Below are 14,948 nucleotides of genomic sequence, written 5' to 3'. Positions count from 1 at the left end.
GAGTCTCACATCCAAGTGTTGTACCGCTAGCACCACAAAGAGAGTATTCCTATTCCCTAATTCCTCAAGAGCTACTCCTCTCTAAACTCAATCAGGCACTTTCCATTTTGATACCGCGTTCAATGCCAGTTTGTATGAATGGGAATGACTCGATTGAGGCCGGAACGAATCTTTGCAGCTGGCACGACACGCCTCTCGGCTAATTGGCTAACTGTATTAAGGGACTGCAATGTGGTTATTCATTCGCAGGTACAGTCTCCATCTCGTTTATTTCCCTTCTGCTCCCAGTTTCACCCGGCTTCTTCCATTGTGTTCATTATTCGAGCTCTTCTGCTGATGCAGCCAGGCCGAAAAGCACATGTGCTTCATTGGCTGAACTCGGCAGCGCTTTGACTTCACCAACAACGTATTTCGTGGCGTAGTTTGGTTGGGAGGCGTTTGAGTTTAGACACCAACTTCATCCGTCTTTTAACACCTTCAAGAGACTGTCGGCCAGCCGGCGGCGGAGGAAGTATTCAAACCCTTGTGTGAATGTAACTGAACCACACTGTAAACACATGGACGTCAAATAAGAATCCTACATTTCATTGATAATATAAGCCCCTAAAACACGGTTTAAATCCCACTACTATGATATCATCTCCTTCCTCTTGACAACGTGGGAGTTGTTTGATTTGGAGAAAAAGCAATACTTTTCAAATGTAGTTAATGTTTCTTATTTTCTGAAAACACACCTGGTTATGCCGGTAAGGCTTTAGTTAGGGTTAGGGTTAAATGATTAGTTTGAATGATGATAAACAATGTCTTATTGTGATACAATTTGTGTTTATGTCATCTGTTAGGAAACAAGTTAATATAAATAAGTAAATAAGTAACATTTCTTTAAAAATAATAAGCGTTTATGGGGACTAAATTGTATAAGACAGAATTTTTTGTATATGTAAATATAAATAAAGTCTGATGATTATGCAGCTGTGTGTGCAAAGGTGCGTGTGTGTGTGTTTGTGTGTGTGTGTGTGTGTGTGTGTGTGTGTGTGTGTGTGTGTGTGTGTGTGTGTGTGTGTGTGTGTGTGTGTGTGTGTGTGTGTGTGTGTGTGTGTGTGTGTGTGTGTGCAGCCACATATATGCATGTTCCCTCTACACAAGTTATTGGTCACTAGTACAGTTATTGGCAGTGGTGTTAGAAGTACTCAGATCTTGTACTTAAAGGTGGGGTCGGTAAGTTTGAGAGAAACCGGCTCGAGATACACTTTTTGTTATATTCCATGGAATGCTCTTAACATCCCGATAGCAATGAATATCTGAAGCAGGGTTTCCGCTAGGATTTTTTCTTTTTTTTTTTTAGCAATGACTATATGAAGTGTGTTAATAAATCCATTAAAGAATATCATCTGTAGAAGCCGTGGCGCTGTAAAAAGCACGACCAATCATCTGAGCCGGCTAAAGTAACTGGATGGCCTACCTGCCTGTCAGCCTTCCATCTGGGCACAAACTTACCTCGTGCCCTCATTGGACATGTGTGCGTTCGTGTGTGTTGGAGGAGGGGCTCTGTGAGGAAGTGGCAGATTTTCTCCGGTCGTGTATTTTCAAATTCCAGCGCACTCGAGCTGGTTTCTCCATTCTACCTACCCCACCTTTAAGTAACGTAACAAAGTATTGTGTACTCCCACTACTTCCCACCTCTGCTTTAAGTGAGGCATTGATTCCGCTTCTATGACACATACGTAAGCATTTGACTGACTATAAGACCCTCATTAAAAAGATTATAATAAACCTCATTCTAAGTGCGAATGTAAATACACTTTATCATAAGTTACATTCCACGCTCCTCAGCACACATCGTGGTTAAAGGCATCTTCACATTGGGTCTGGGAACACTACCTGCTCCTCTGATGTCCTCCAGATGTGCCCCATCGCTCCCATTAAGACGCACCACTGGCCTGGTTTTCATCAGCAGTTTTAAAGTGCTGACCCAGATTAATTCTCCCCTCCATGGCAGGGGAAAAGGCGCATCGTGGTCAGCGAATGTAAATCAACCCTGCTAAAGTGAATACTTCTACTCGCTATGTTCTTCCTCACGTCTCTTCTTATATAACGATGTAATATTCAACACGGGACCACGAAGAATCCTGTGGTATGTAGAGGCTTAACTTATTAAAACTGGATACAAATTGGACTTGCAGCCGGCCCCTCCGTCCCCCTCCCATCTGCCCATGTCTCGCTCATCACCCCTGATGGAACTACAGCATGTTCCCCTGCTCACTGTCTGACGGAGTGATCGGCCTCGTTACGTGATATTAGATTCGAGACCTTTGCTAGAGCAAGCGCACCACGAGCGACGGTGGGAATATGGACTTTTTTTTCCTGCTTGTCGGTGTCTCGTTTTTCGAACATTTGGAAAGGATGTTCTGTTAGATCTGCTTCTCGCAAACCTGGCCTGCAATCTCTGCCGTTTCCCACCTCCATGTAAACACGCCTCCCCTCAGTATCAGCGTGTTTGCATGGCCTGTGTGTGTGTGTGTGTGTGTGTGTGTGTGTGTGTGTGTGTGTGTGTGTGTGTGTGTGTGTGTGTGCACAGATAGCGTGGGTGTAAAGCGATAAGGCTAAGTGAATGATTCCCTGTAGCACACAGAGAGCGAGAGACGGAGCGGAGGCCAGGCAACCTGCCATGGGAATCTGGAGAATCCATTCTGCTCACTTTATTAACCTCATTATGGAGGGACAGGGAGAACGAGTGGAGGAATGGAAGGAAGGAGGGAGGGGATCGAGGAGGCGGAGAGATGGAGTGCATTACAGCGTTGAGACTAATAAGGGTTCAGAGGTCGGAGAGAAACAGAAGCGAGTTGTTCAAGCTTTAGACTTCATATTGATCCTCCGTCAAGCATTTAAGATAAGATAAGATAACACAAAGCTTTATTAATCCCCATTGTTTGCTAGCAATCTCACGTTTCCCATGACAACTGCGGGAATATAGCGGTTAAATCTGCTTCTCTCTATCGCCCTATTTTCCCTAACAGGCTGTTGTCCCTCATTTGTGCGTCTTTCCTGGTAAGACTTCTGTCCTGCTGCTGTTCTTTTGCATTTAAAAATGTAAACAAGTATTTACAAGTATAGTCAAGCAACATGCTGTCACTTAGAATAAAACAATGGGCCCAGTGGAAGGTTATTTACGGAGGTGCAATACGCTGCAGCTTCAGAAACAACGCAAATATAAAAACACAAATGCGACAAAGCACATGGAAATGAAGACGCATGTTCAGCAACGTGACTCAAAGCATTGCATAAACACAACCCTTCAAGAAGCTCAAACCACAACGGAAACCAGGGGACACAAAAAAGTGACGCACACAGCTCGGACCAGAGAGCCTGGAGACGTTCAGGGATTCAAGAGTTGGCCAGAACATTGGAATGAATAATGTGATGAAACATGTTTTAAAATAAGCTGATAAAACGTACAGTTGACGACTTTAAAAAAATGTTCTCCAAAGGGAAATGTTGTAGAGCGTTGGCACCTGTAGGCCACCGTAGGTATTAAAAACACAGGAGAGCTGCTAACGGGGGGCAAAAGCACGAATGCAATCATGTGTCCTGCGTAGTCATTGCGTTGAAGCAGCTGCTGGAGAAAAAAAAATCTTAATAGCTTTTGGAAAATATGTGTTGATCCAAAATCTGATTGCCAAGTAATAAAAGAAAACTAGAAATGCTAATCTGACCTGTCACGGGTTTATCCCCCTCGTCGTGTGTGTTGGCCTTCTGCAATCCACCAGAGAGCAGGCCTTTAGAGAAGCTGGATAGGTGTTGACAAGCCAGTAGAAGCACACTCACATTTCTCTTGGCTGATGAGCTGATTTCTCACAGAAAAGTATCTGTGTGAGATGTCGCTTGTGTTTTCAGGCTTGCTGATAAAAGTATGTAAGCCAATGTTGGGCTTTTCATTGTTACACATGTGTTCAGATTTGATGTGCAAGATGAAAGAATCGGCCAAGCGTAAGGCCTTGAAAGTAGTTGACGTTAGCACCGTGTGAATAAAAGCATTAATTATTATTATTATTCATTTGAGTAAGACAGCGACAGAGGGCTCCGGCAAACAGGAGCACCATTGTCCGGCACACATTTGCAACGTCACGCAGCAAGGCAACGCTAATGGCGAGTGATTGGCCTTTCATCTCATGGAGGAATCCCTCAGAGTGGACGATCCGGTCTGTAATCTGCTGGACAGTATCTGTTAAACCCTGCTTACACTAAGAGTTTTATTACAAGCTACTTCTTTCGTTGTGGTCTCAGTTTGGACAATGCCTGTGATCGAACAACAAATCTTCCACCAGTGGGGGATCCCAGTGGTCGACTGCGGATGAATTGGCAGATCTCAAAGTGTGAATATGAATGTTAAAGGTGGGGTAGGTAAGTTTGAGAAACCGGCTCGAGATGCACTTGTTGTTATATTCGATGGAATGCTCTTAACGTCCCGATAGCAATGAATATCTGAAGTGCTTTGACAAAAAATCCATAAATATATCACCTCTGGAAGCCGTGGCGTGCTAAAAAGCACCACCAATCATCTGAGCCGGCTAAAGTAACTGGATGGCCTACCTGCCTGTCAGCCTTCCATCTGGGCACAAACTTACCTCGTGCCCTCATTAGCCGCGTTCACACTGCGGTACTTTTCCCACTGCGGTACTTTTCCCACAAAGGTTCATGCGAACTTAGTTCATGCGAACTCTTTAGTTTGCATGAACTAAGTACAGATGGCGTTCACACCAGAATAAGTCCCTGAGGGTGGATTAGGCAAATGAAGCCGCTGACGTCACTTCTTCTTCTTCTGCTTTGGGTTTACTGGCAGGCCGCAACCCACTTCACGGCGTATACTGCCGCCCAAAGTCCCCGGCCGGAAGTCCCCGGAGTTGGGGACTGGCCTAAGTCTTCCGAGTAAATCGCCAGAACGCCGACACCTCCTCATCTCCACCGCTCCCATGTTTTATTTTGTGTTGCCATAAGTGAGTCTCTCTGCGTTTCTGCGCTGGGCTAATGCTAATGCTAATAATGCTAATGCGAGGATAATAAAATGGCGGCTTCACAAAACTTGTTGGGAGTTTTACGGGGCGTGGTTTGCAATCCGCCCAGCCAATCAGGAATATAGCTCTTTTCTCAAAAAAGAGCCGCTCGAAAGTCCCTGCTCTCTAGCAGGGACTTTCGAGGGGGTAAAAAGGTTCGCATGAACTACTTTTAGTACCGGCTCTTTTTGGTGTGAACGCGATCATGAACTAAGTTCGCATGAACCTTTGTGGGAAAAGTACCGCAGTGTGAACGCGGCTATTGGTCATGTGCGCGTTCGTGTGTGTTGGGGGAGGGGCTCTGTGAGGAAGTGGCAGATTTCTTCCGGTTGTGTATTTTCTAATTCTAGCGCACTCGAGCTGGTTTCTCCAAAATGACCGACCCCACCTTCAAGTCCAGCGTCCCCGGATATGCTACAGTCTGAGTCTTTCATCAGTCAATAACAATTTTACTAAATTAAATACTGAGAGAAAGGTTGGACGCAGAAGAAAGAAAACTGATATTTGTGTGAGTGAATCCACAGCAAGAAGTTAATTTGTTTGTTTAAAAAACCCACTGTAACGCCGTGTTTTGGAGATTATTGTATTTGAATAAAGTTCCACACAGACGTCATTAAGAAGAAGAAGAAGAAGAAGAAGAAGAAGAAGAAGAAGAAGAAGAAGAAGAAGAAGAAGAAGAAGAAGAAGAAGAAGAAGAAGAAGAAGAAGAAGAAGACAGCCAGGGACATCTCCAAATAAAAGCAGGCCGTGCATATAGTATTAGAATAGGGAGTCGGACAAACAATTTAGTCGTTGTGGAAAAAGTAACGAGCTCGATTCGGATTTATTTTTCTTTTCTGGGCCGCACGACTTTTGAGATTGTCGTCTGTCGCGTAGGCTTTTGTGAGTGTGATGATGGAGAAACACACGCTCTTGTGTGTCATTGCGTCACATACACTTTTTAAAAAACACACACACAACACACACACACACACCATGTATACATCACTTCAGGGGACATTACATTGACTTACATGCATTTCCTGGAGACTTATCCTAACCTTAACCATAACCAACACATGCCTTACCCTTACCCTACCCTACCCATAAACCTAACCAAGTCTTCACCCTAAAATGTATGACTCCCCTTATGGGGACCTCCAATGTGTCCCCATAAGGGAGGCGAGTCCCCACACGTAACTGTGTAAACATATTTAGGTCCCCACAAGTATAGTAATGCTTGGCCACACACACACACACACACACACACACACACACACACACACACACACACACACACACACACACACACACACACACACACACACACACACACACACACACACACACACACACACACACACACACACACCTTCATCCAGAATTCGGATAGGCCTCATTTAGCCTGGTTTGTAACTGCCTCTTGTGTAACGAATGGCTTGTGTCCTGCAGTCCACACACACACACACACACACACACACACACACACACACACACACACACACACACACACACACACACACACCGCTCAACACTACCCAGATATCCTGCCTCCAGCTCCATCTGTTACCTCCACCTCCACGCTACGTTTCAGATCAGGGGGCCTCCTCAGTCCACCCCCGAGTCCCAGAATGGTGCACTGTTTTGGGGCTGTGTCGCTGCCACACGTCCCCTCCCTTCTGGGTGTATTTCGCCCTGTTTGAGATGCACCGTCACGTCCCAAGCTTCCGCCACCACTTTCTCATTCTGTCCACAGCTACCGGCAGCGGGAAATGATGACAAACGGCCCCGGTTTTTATTGCTGTTTTCTCTCAGTTTGTTTTCCGCATTGAGTGAAAGATTTCCATTTTTGGTGATGACTCAACACAGAGATGTGTGGTTTGACCTTTTACGAGATGTAAGTGTATTAATGGGAGTGTGCGTCTGGGCGAACAGAAGCAGGACGAGGGTTGTAAATGTTCCTGGTTCCTGGTTCCTGTTTATCTGTTCTCTACTGTGAAGACCAAATGGCAGTACGAGGAAACTGTCGTACCCACAAGTCCCTGAAGGTGACATCAGTAAAGCTTTGAACGTGACGTTGACGTAGCGGTGAGCAGTGTCGCCTCGCAGCAATAAGTCCTGGGTGTTTCTCTGGATGTCGCTCAGGGTGGAGTTTGCTCTCTCTGTGACTTTGTGGTTTTTCTTCGGGTTCACTTGATTCCTCCCAAAGCCAAAAGACTTGCAGGCCAGATCCAACATGACGTGGACTTTTTGGTTCCTGTACCGCTTTCAGGACATTAATTAGACTGTGGTGTTTCTCAAAGCTAAGGATGGATCATTCGACGGCTGGCTTTTAAGGACGTTACGTCATAGAGTCCAAACCGAAGTCTGTTCGGCTCTGAGGTTCTTTCAAATTCTTCTGGAGACTGAGTTCTTCGTTCAGAGGATTTGCAATTATCTTAATCCTGAGTGCTCCTAAAATACCCACAATGCCATGCACCAAATGCATATGCTGTCGCTGATTTGGAAACAACGAAGATGAGCTCGTAGACTTTCAGTCACCTCACCTCGGCGGTCCACAGAAATGTGTTTGTGAACGCATTTGAGGCCAGAACTCGGCATCTGAATTAATAATAATAATATATTTAATTTATATAGCGCTTCTCATCTGCCAAGACAAATCTCGAAGTGCCCAATCTTCTCTCAGAGTCGGCATATTCTCACATCTACCTTTGTGAATTAAGGGTTTATTTTGGACCAATCAGAGTTAGTAATAGTTGAAATAGTGCACGTTATAATTAAGACGGTTTCGAAGTGTTTCTGCGAATGAAGTTTTGAGGATAGCAAATCCATTGTGTTTTGTATGTTAGTCATTTACAAGAGTTGTTCAAATCCTTCAATCTTTATTGATATAGCACATTTAAAACAACTTTCGGTTGACCAAAGTGCGGTACAGGGCAGGCAGTAACTACAATAGTGAATAACCCAATGGGGGTACGATAATAAAAACAATCATTAAAAACATAATAAAAAGCACAATAACTAGAAACATATAAAAAATAAATAAATAAAAAACATACAAATATAAAAATGTAATGCTCAACTAGTATTAAAAGCCAGTGCAAATCCTTGTTGACTTTTTGACCTGCTTTCTTTAAATCTGTATGTCATCGCAATGTTTGTGTATTGGCATAATTTTAAGTGTGTATAAATAGCTATTAGCATTTCTTACTTACAGTGGACCTAGAATCTACCATTTCGTCTGTAACGTCCTCCTGACTGTGCACCCACCAGACGTCACACGGGACCCGCCGTCACGGCAGTTCTTCTACGCATGAATACAACTTCTTGGTCCCAGATGGTCATTTGATGAAACACACATTTGCATAGCATGCAAACACAATTTAAAATAATGAAGGGCTCCGATCGGGATCGTGACAACACGGGTTAAAGCAAAGTTTCAAAACCACATCAGAGCTGTATTTTCATGTGTATGTATTGTTTGGTCTGCTTTAACTCTCTGTTGACAACTGATATTTAGCATGTCCTACATGGCAACACAACACATGAACGACAATGAAACCTGGTAAACATATCGTTCAGATGACAATATTGCCGTGTTAGTTATCTGGATTTGGACCAGATTTAAAGCAAGTATCTTATGATGACATTCGTATGCGAGTCAGGAACGTGGATTTGTGTTAGCATCTGTCAGTAGAGCGACTAACTGAGCCAAATGAGAAGAACTAAACTCCTCAGGGACCATTAAGAGTGACGCAATCGCCCACACGATTTATACGGAGAGTCTTCTGACAGACATCAACTATCGTCGCACATGAACAGCACTTCCACTCCCTGCTAATTGGTTTTATTGGCTCATAATATGGCAAAGCATCCAAGGAAATGTGCAGATTGAGAAGAAGTTGCAGTCGTGATTAATTTAACCTAAAAAGGCCGATGACGATGGCGGTGAATTAACCATTTTCTGGAGGTAGCAGCCAATCGATGCTGTCCACGGGAATAGCTCTTCCCCATTGTGCACATGTGGTTCAGGCTGTGCTTTTGTATCAAGTCAGAGATGCAATATGTGCTCCTCTAAAATCTCTAAGTTCTCACATTTAACTGGGCTTCTTATCATCTGTGTGAAAGCATCCGACCATATTGATCCCAGCCTGCCAGACGGACTAATATTGACTCTCTGTGACTTCCCACCAGATGCTCAGATTAGAGGAGAGCTTGTTTGTTTGCAGAGGCAGGTCGCAGGCGAGCACAGGCCCAATGGAAACAGCAACTGTAGGTAAACTGCCAAGACCTTGAGTATTATGGCTTTCATATATTAGACACAAACCATGCAGGGGTGTCAAACTCCATTTCATCGCGGGCCACATAAAGGTTGCACTCAAAGGGCCGGTTGTAACTATATAAATATATAATATATATATAAAATAATGTATTATATTACATTCTTGCCTCTGAATTGGATTATTGTCGGATAGGATAATAACTTCGTAATTAACTACGTCTGAAAGCAGAAGTCCAGGGCAAATAATTGCAAGTCTCTTTCACAAAAGGAGATGCATTGTGGGACATGTAGTTTATGGGCAATCTGCTTCTGTAAATCGGCATGTAACCGTATAATAAACGTATTATATTCTTTGCAAGCTCTTGCGGGGCCACATGAAATGAAGTCACGGGCCGGATTTGGCCCCCGGGCCTTGAGTTTGACACCCCAATGGTTTGAAACGTGCCACTTCACTTGTATTAAGTCACATTGTCAAAGAAGATATAAAGTGGACTGTAGGAAATGTATTCATGTTAGTGTGACAATTTCCAACCAATACAACTCCTGTATACAAAATACTTGACTTCCAGTTTTCCTGAAACAACAACATGTTGTTTCACTCGGACAGAATACATCAGGGGTGTCAAACTCAAGGCCCGGGGGCCAAATCCGGCCCGTGACTTCATTTGATGTGACCCACAAGAGCTTGCAAAGAATATAATATGTTTATTATACGGTTAAATGCCACTTTACAGAAGCACGTTGCCCATAAACTACATGTCCCACAATGCATCTCAAATTTGACTTTTTTCTCTGAGTTTTACTTTTTTTCTTCAAAATATTCATTTTTTCTCAGAACTTGACTTTTTTTTCAAAATGTAATTTCTTTTTTTTGATTTTGACTTTTTTTCCAGAATTTGGCTTTTCTGTTGGGGAATAATACTGCAGTGTTTCATGTGTGCCAGTACTCTGATACAATATGTACAGTTTGAAAGGGTGTTGATTAATGGTTTTTGGGTTAATGTAATATCAGTTAAAACAGGACCGGTTAAATTTGACCGCGAGCACCAAAGTGAGGGGGGGGACGACGACAACTTGAATAGAGGATTAAACCACATCATGATGTGTATGTGTTACTTGTTTAGATGTATTCCTTAAATGCAATCAGAGCGATAGATCCTAAGCACACACACATCTACACTAATATAAAATCTGTTTAATGTAATGTCTGTTCAAATTTATTAATTTAGCTTTTTCTTTTATTCCCTCTTAACTTTCCTTCGTGTCTTACTTTCCCTTCTCCCCCCTCTTCTGATGACGATCTGGTTGCAGCACATGTGTGGGATTATCAGATGCTCGTATGGGAGATGTTTCTCTTGCTAATTTCCCACCGTTTCCCCCGTCTCGCATGGTGCCACGATCTGCCTGCAGGTCGGGACCAGGTGTCGGGTTTCTCGTTTCTTAAATTCTGCGGGCGGAAGGTTAAAACCAATAATCTCTGAGCTGTGCTGCACAACGACACCGAGCTGTTCCGCCCTCTCTCAGATTAGATATAGGCTCGTTAAATGACCTTTTGCCGCCTTAACAGCGAGAGGAATATATCTCATCTACATACATACAAAACGCATGAAGCCACTTGGTTTAAATAATAACACAATATCTCTGGGTGCATTAGCCGATGTTAAGTGTCCTGTGGATCCGTCAAAATAATACTTTTCTTTATTTACAGAAAAATCACAGATGAGGTATTAAAACATAAATAATACAATCATAATAATATTAATATTGCATTGTGTTTATCAAGAGCTTTTACCGGTGTTAAAAGACACTTTACAAGGATAGAAACGGTTCAGTTATACAGAATTGCACAAAACCATGCAGGGGTACAAAAAAGTATTTCGAATAAAACAACGAGCGATATAATAGGACAAAGTAGGATTTATAAAGTAGAAAGGAATACAATCATTAAGTATTTACATTTATAAGGAAGTGTGGATTTTTAACACACACACACTTTGTCCCAGGGCGCTGACCCTGTTTGTAATAAAGAAGAAACGGGGATTTATTTGTAATTGCCTTCAGAGTCAGGGGGCGATGAGCCAGGTGAGAGAAGCAGCTCGACTGTCTGCTGCTGAGCCGGAGGAGCTCATAGAACCAGAGATACAGATCCACAGGAGTATTAAGAAGAAGAAGAACACGTTACATCCTCCTCCGTTCTTCCTGCATGTCCTCCTTCACCCTCTGACGCAGCTGAGCGACCTTGAACAGCCGTTATCGCCCACAATCAATCAATGTTTATTTATACAGGCCAATATCACACGTTACATTCGTCTCAGTGGACTTCACAGTTAGTACAGAATATCAGTCTGACAATACGACACCCTCTGTCCTTAGACCCTCTGTCCTCAGACCCTCTGTCCTTAGACCCTCTGTCCTCAGACCCTCCCCTCTGTCCTCAGACCCTCTGTCCTTAGACCCTCTGTCCTTAGACCCTCTGTCCTTAGACCCTCTGTCCGCAGACCCTCTGTCCGCAGACCCTCTGTCCTTAGACCCTCTGTCCTTAGACCCTCTGTCCTCAGACCCTCTGTCCTTAGACCCTCTGTCCTTAGACCCTCTGTCCGCAGACCCTCTGTCCGCAGACCCTCTGTCCTCAGACCCTCTGTCCTTAGACCCTGTGTCCTCAGACCCTCTGTCCTTAGCCCCTCTGTCCTTAGACCCTCTGTCCTCAGACCCTCTGTCCTTAGACCCTCACATCGTACAAGGAAACACTTCCGGAGAAACCCCACAGTTTAAAGGAACATGGGAGAAAGCTCAGGGAGAGCAGCAGAGGAGGGATCCCTCTCCCAGGACGGACAGACAATAGATGCCGTGTGTAAATCAAGAGATAATACATTTCACAGCATATAGACCGAATGTTAGGAAATGCATGTGTCTGTAATGAGAAGATGAATCCACGAGGATGTCAGCTACAATCCTGAGGGAGCCATCAGGCAAGCAGCAAGACGAGACCCAAGGCAGGACCGCAGAGACGGGTTCAGCCACGACTCGAAGTCCAGGACTCAGGCCTCAGGATCAGCCACGACTCAGGATCCCGGCGTATATAGACACCAAAAAGAAATGTGGGGAAGCTGGGTTAATGGGAACATGAGAGGACACAGGGACAGACAGAGAGAAGGAAGAAGTCAGGTGTCCCCCGACAGTCTAAGCCTATAGCAGCTAAACTAGGGTCTGAATGTAATCAGCCCTAACTATAAGCTGTATCCTAAGGAGGGGCTGCCCTAGCATGTTGTTGTTGTGACCCGTGTGTGACCGGGCAGCTCTCCGTCAGAGATAGTCGTTGTTGTGGGACACCTGGAACACTTCCTTCTCGGGGTGTAGATGACCCCGAGCCGTAAGCGACAACAACTGTGATTCAGTGTCCTCAGCTGTTCAGTCTATCTATTGAAGAATGTTGATCATTACACTCTGAACTTAAAACCTGGAGCTCAACCGTGTGGTCAGACCGTGGCTCGTGACACGTCTCGTGAGTTCTCCGGCCTCTGAGTCCTGACTCCACTTGCTTCAGAAGTTTCCCCCCCACTTTCCACTCCGTCGTCGTCGTCGTCCTCCTCCTCCTCCTCCTCCTCCTCCTCCTCCTCCTCCTCCTCCTCCCCCTCAAACTATTATTAGGTCCCAGGCCAGATGAAATCAGCGATGCATTGTTGTTAACTCAGGAGAAACAGAAGAATAGTGAGACACTGGGCCTGTGTCCTATTTCCTTGTCTACTTCTTCTGCCTAATTTCCTCTCTCTTTGTCTTGATTTTTGAGTCTCGTCTTATTCCCAAACCTCAATGTTTTGAGTGTTGCATCCAGCCGAGCCACAGACGCTTGGCCTGTGGCTCGTCCTCGCTGAATAATCAAATATCCACGAGGCAGCTGGCGTCAGAGCACAGAGGCGATACAGTGGGATCTGTTGTGAAACCGATATGCAAACGCTAAATAAGCACCATTTCCCAATATCTGTCCACGCAGAGACGGTCCTTGGACAGTCCTTGGTCGAGGCTTCACTCTGCAGTCTGTCTAAAACTGACTAACTTACTAAAAACAACACTTGCATGAGTAAATGTGGGGGACACGTTACCGGTATGTGGTTAAATACTAAGAAACATGTCCATTAGTGGCATCCATGTAATTATATTTAGTCAAGACGTTTGAGATACTTTTCAGTTATCTGACCCGTCTAGTTGAAAAATAAGATTTTTGCACAGAGAACATACAAAGAGTACATCTTACTGTACACTTTTTAAAGTCGTTTTTCATACAAACACGTTTCATTTTCCTTCTATCGTGAATTTTCTTTTCTATATTTAACTTTTTCTACCTTTTTAATTACAAATATACACGGGGCGGTGGTGGCGAAGTCGATAGGGACTTGGACTTGGAAGGTCACCAGTTCAAGTCCCGGCAAGACCAAGTGCTACCGAGGTGTCCCTGAGCAAGGCACCGTTCCCTACACTGCTCCCCGGGCGCTGTTCAAAATGGCTGCCCACTGCTCCTAACACTAGGATGGGTCAAATGCAGAGAAACAATTTCCCCACGGGGATTAATAAAGTATATCAAAATAAAAAAAAAATAAAAAAAGGGCCCATGTCGTGCTTTTCTGGTTATCACCCGTCCCCTCGTGTTATGAAGGTTTTTCTGCTTGTGAACGGTCTGCAGTCACAAACCCTCAAAGTGCACCCTGTAGGGAGTAAAGCTCTATCACAGAGAAGACCTGTCTGCTGCCCCAGAACGCCTCGGTGGACATTTCTCATTCTCCATTGTTTGCTTCCTGGGTTCAGTGACGTGTGCACACCCAGATCAACAACAAATGACCGGATTAGCCCAAATGGACCAATCCTTGGAGCCCCTCCCACTAACAGGGAGTCCCATTGACTTGCATAGCGCTCCCTGAACGCTGGTAATAGACGAGTTGGGATGGTGGAGAAACGCTCTCCGCAGACCCGTTCTCACAGCGCTATAAACCTTTCTCTTAATATCAAGCCACACTTATTGTTTTTACTTCGGCTGTGAGTGTGTGTGTGCTCAGGATGAATTTCGCTATGTCTCGCTGTATCGTCGACCCGGAAACCACACCAGTAAGCCAGCTCACTGAGCAGCGAGCCTCGCAACGTCCCGACCAATCAGAGCACAGTGGGCTCACAGGAAGGGGGAGGAGCTCCAACAAGCCGTGTAGGACAGAGAGTGAATACACAGACTACACAGAGAGGCTGTGAGAAGCCAATGAGAGTTCGGAACATTGAACAATGTGAATCTATTCTCGTCGACCTCAACAATGGAGTATGGTCAGTAGAAATAGCCACGACACGGAGCCTTTAAGTGTGTGCAACAAGCACCAGGGATCATTCGTTGTAAGTGAATAATTTCTTGGCAATGAACTTCATTCTTTCTTCCTGTGGCTGAAGCAAAGCGAAGGACTCGAATACTTCTTCCACCGCTCAACAAAGCCAAAGAAAAGAAAGTTTGGGGTTCAAACCCATTGTTTACACTGACGTTAAAGTAGGGGGGCGCCACAAATGGCATAAATGGAAAAAGACGTAAACAAACTCGCAATCTTGTTAGAAGAGTCTCACGTTTCAGATGGTGAGACATCGGGAACGAGACTTCAGGAGGAATA

The sequence above is a fragment of the Pseudochaenichthys georgianus genome, chromosome 19 (genome assembly GCF_902827115.2).
Source record: "Pseudochaenichthys georgianus chromosome 19, fPseGeo1.2, whole genome shotgun sequence".
NCBI lineage: Eukaryota > Metazoa > Chordata > Actinopteri > Perciformes > Channichthyidae > Pseudochaenichthys > Pseudochaenichthys georgianus.
This window is presented reverse-complemented; position numbering follows the sequence as displayed.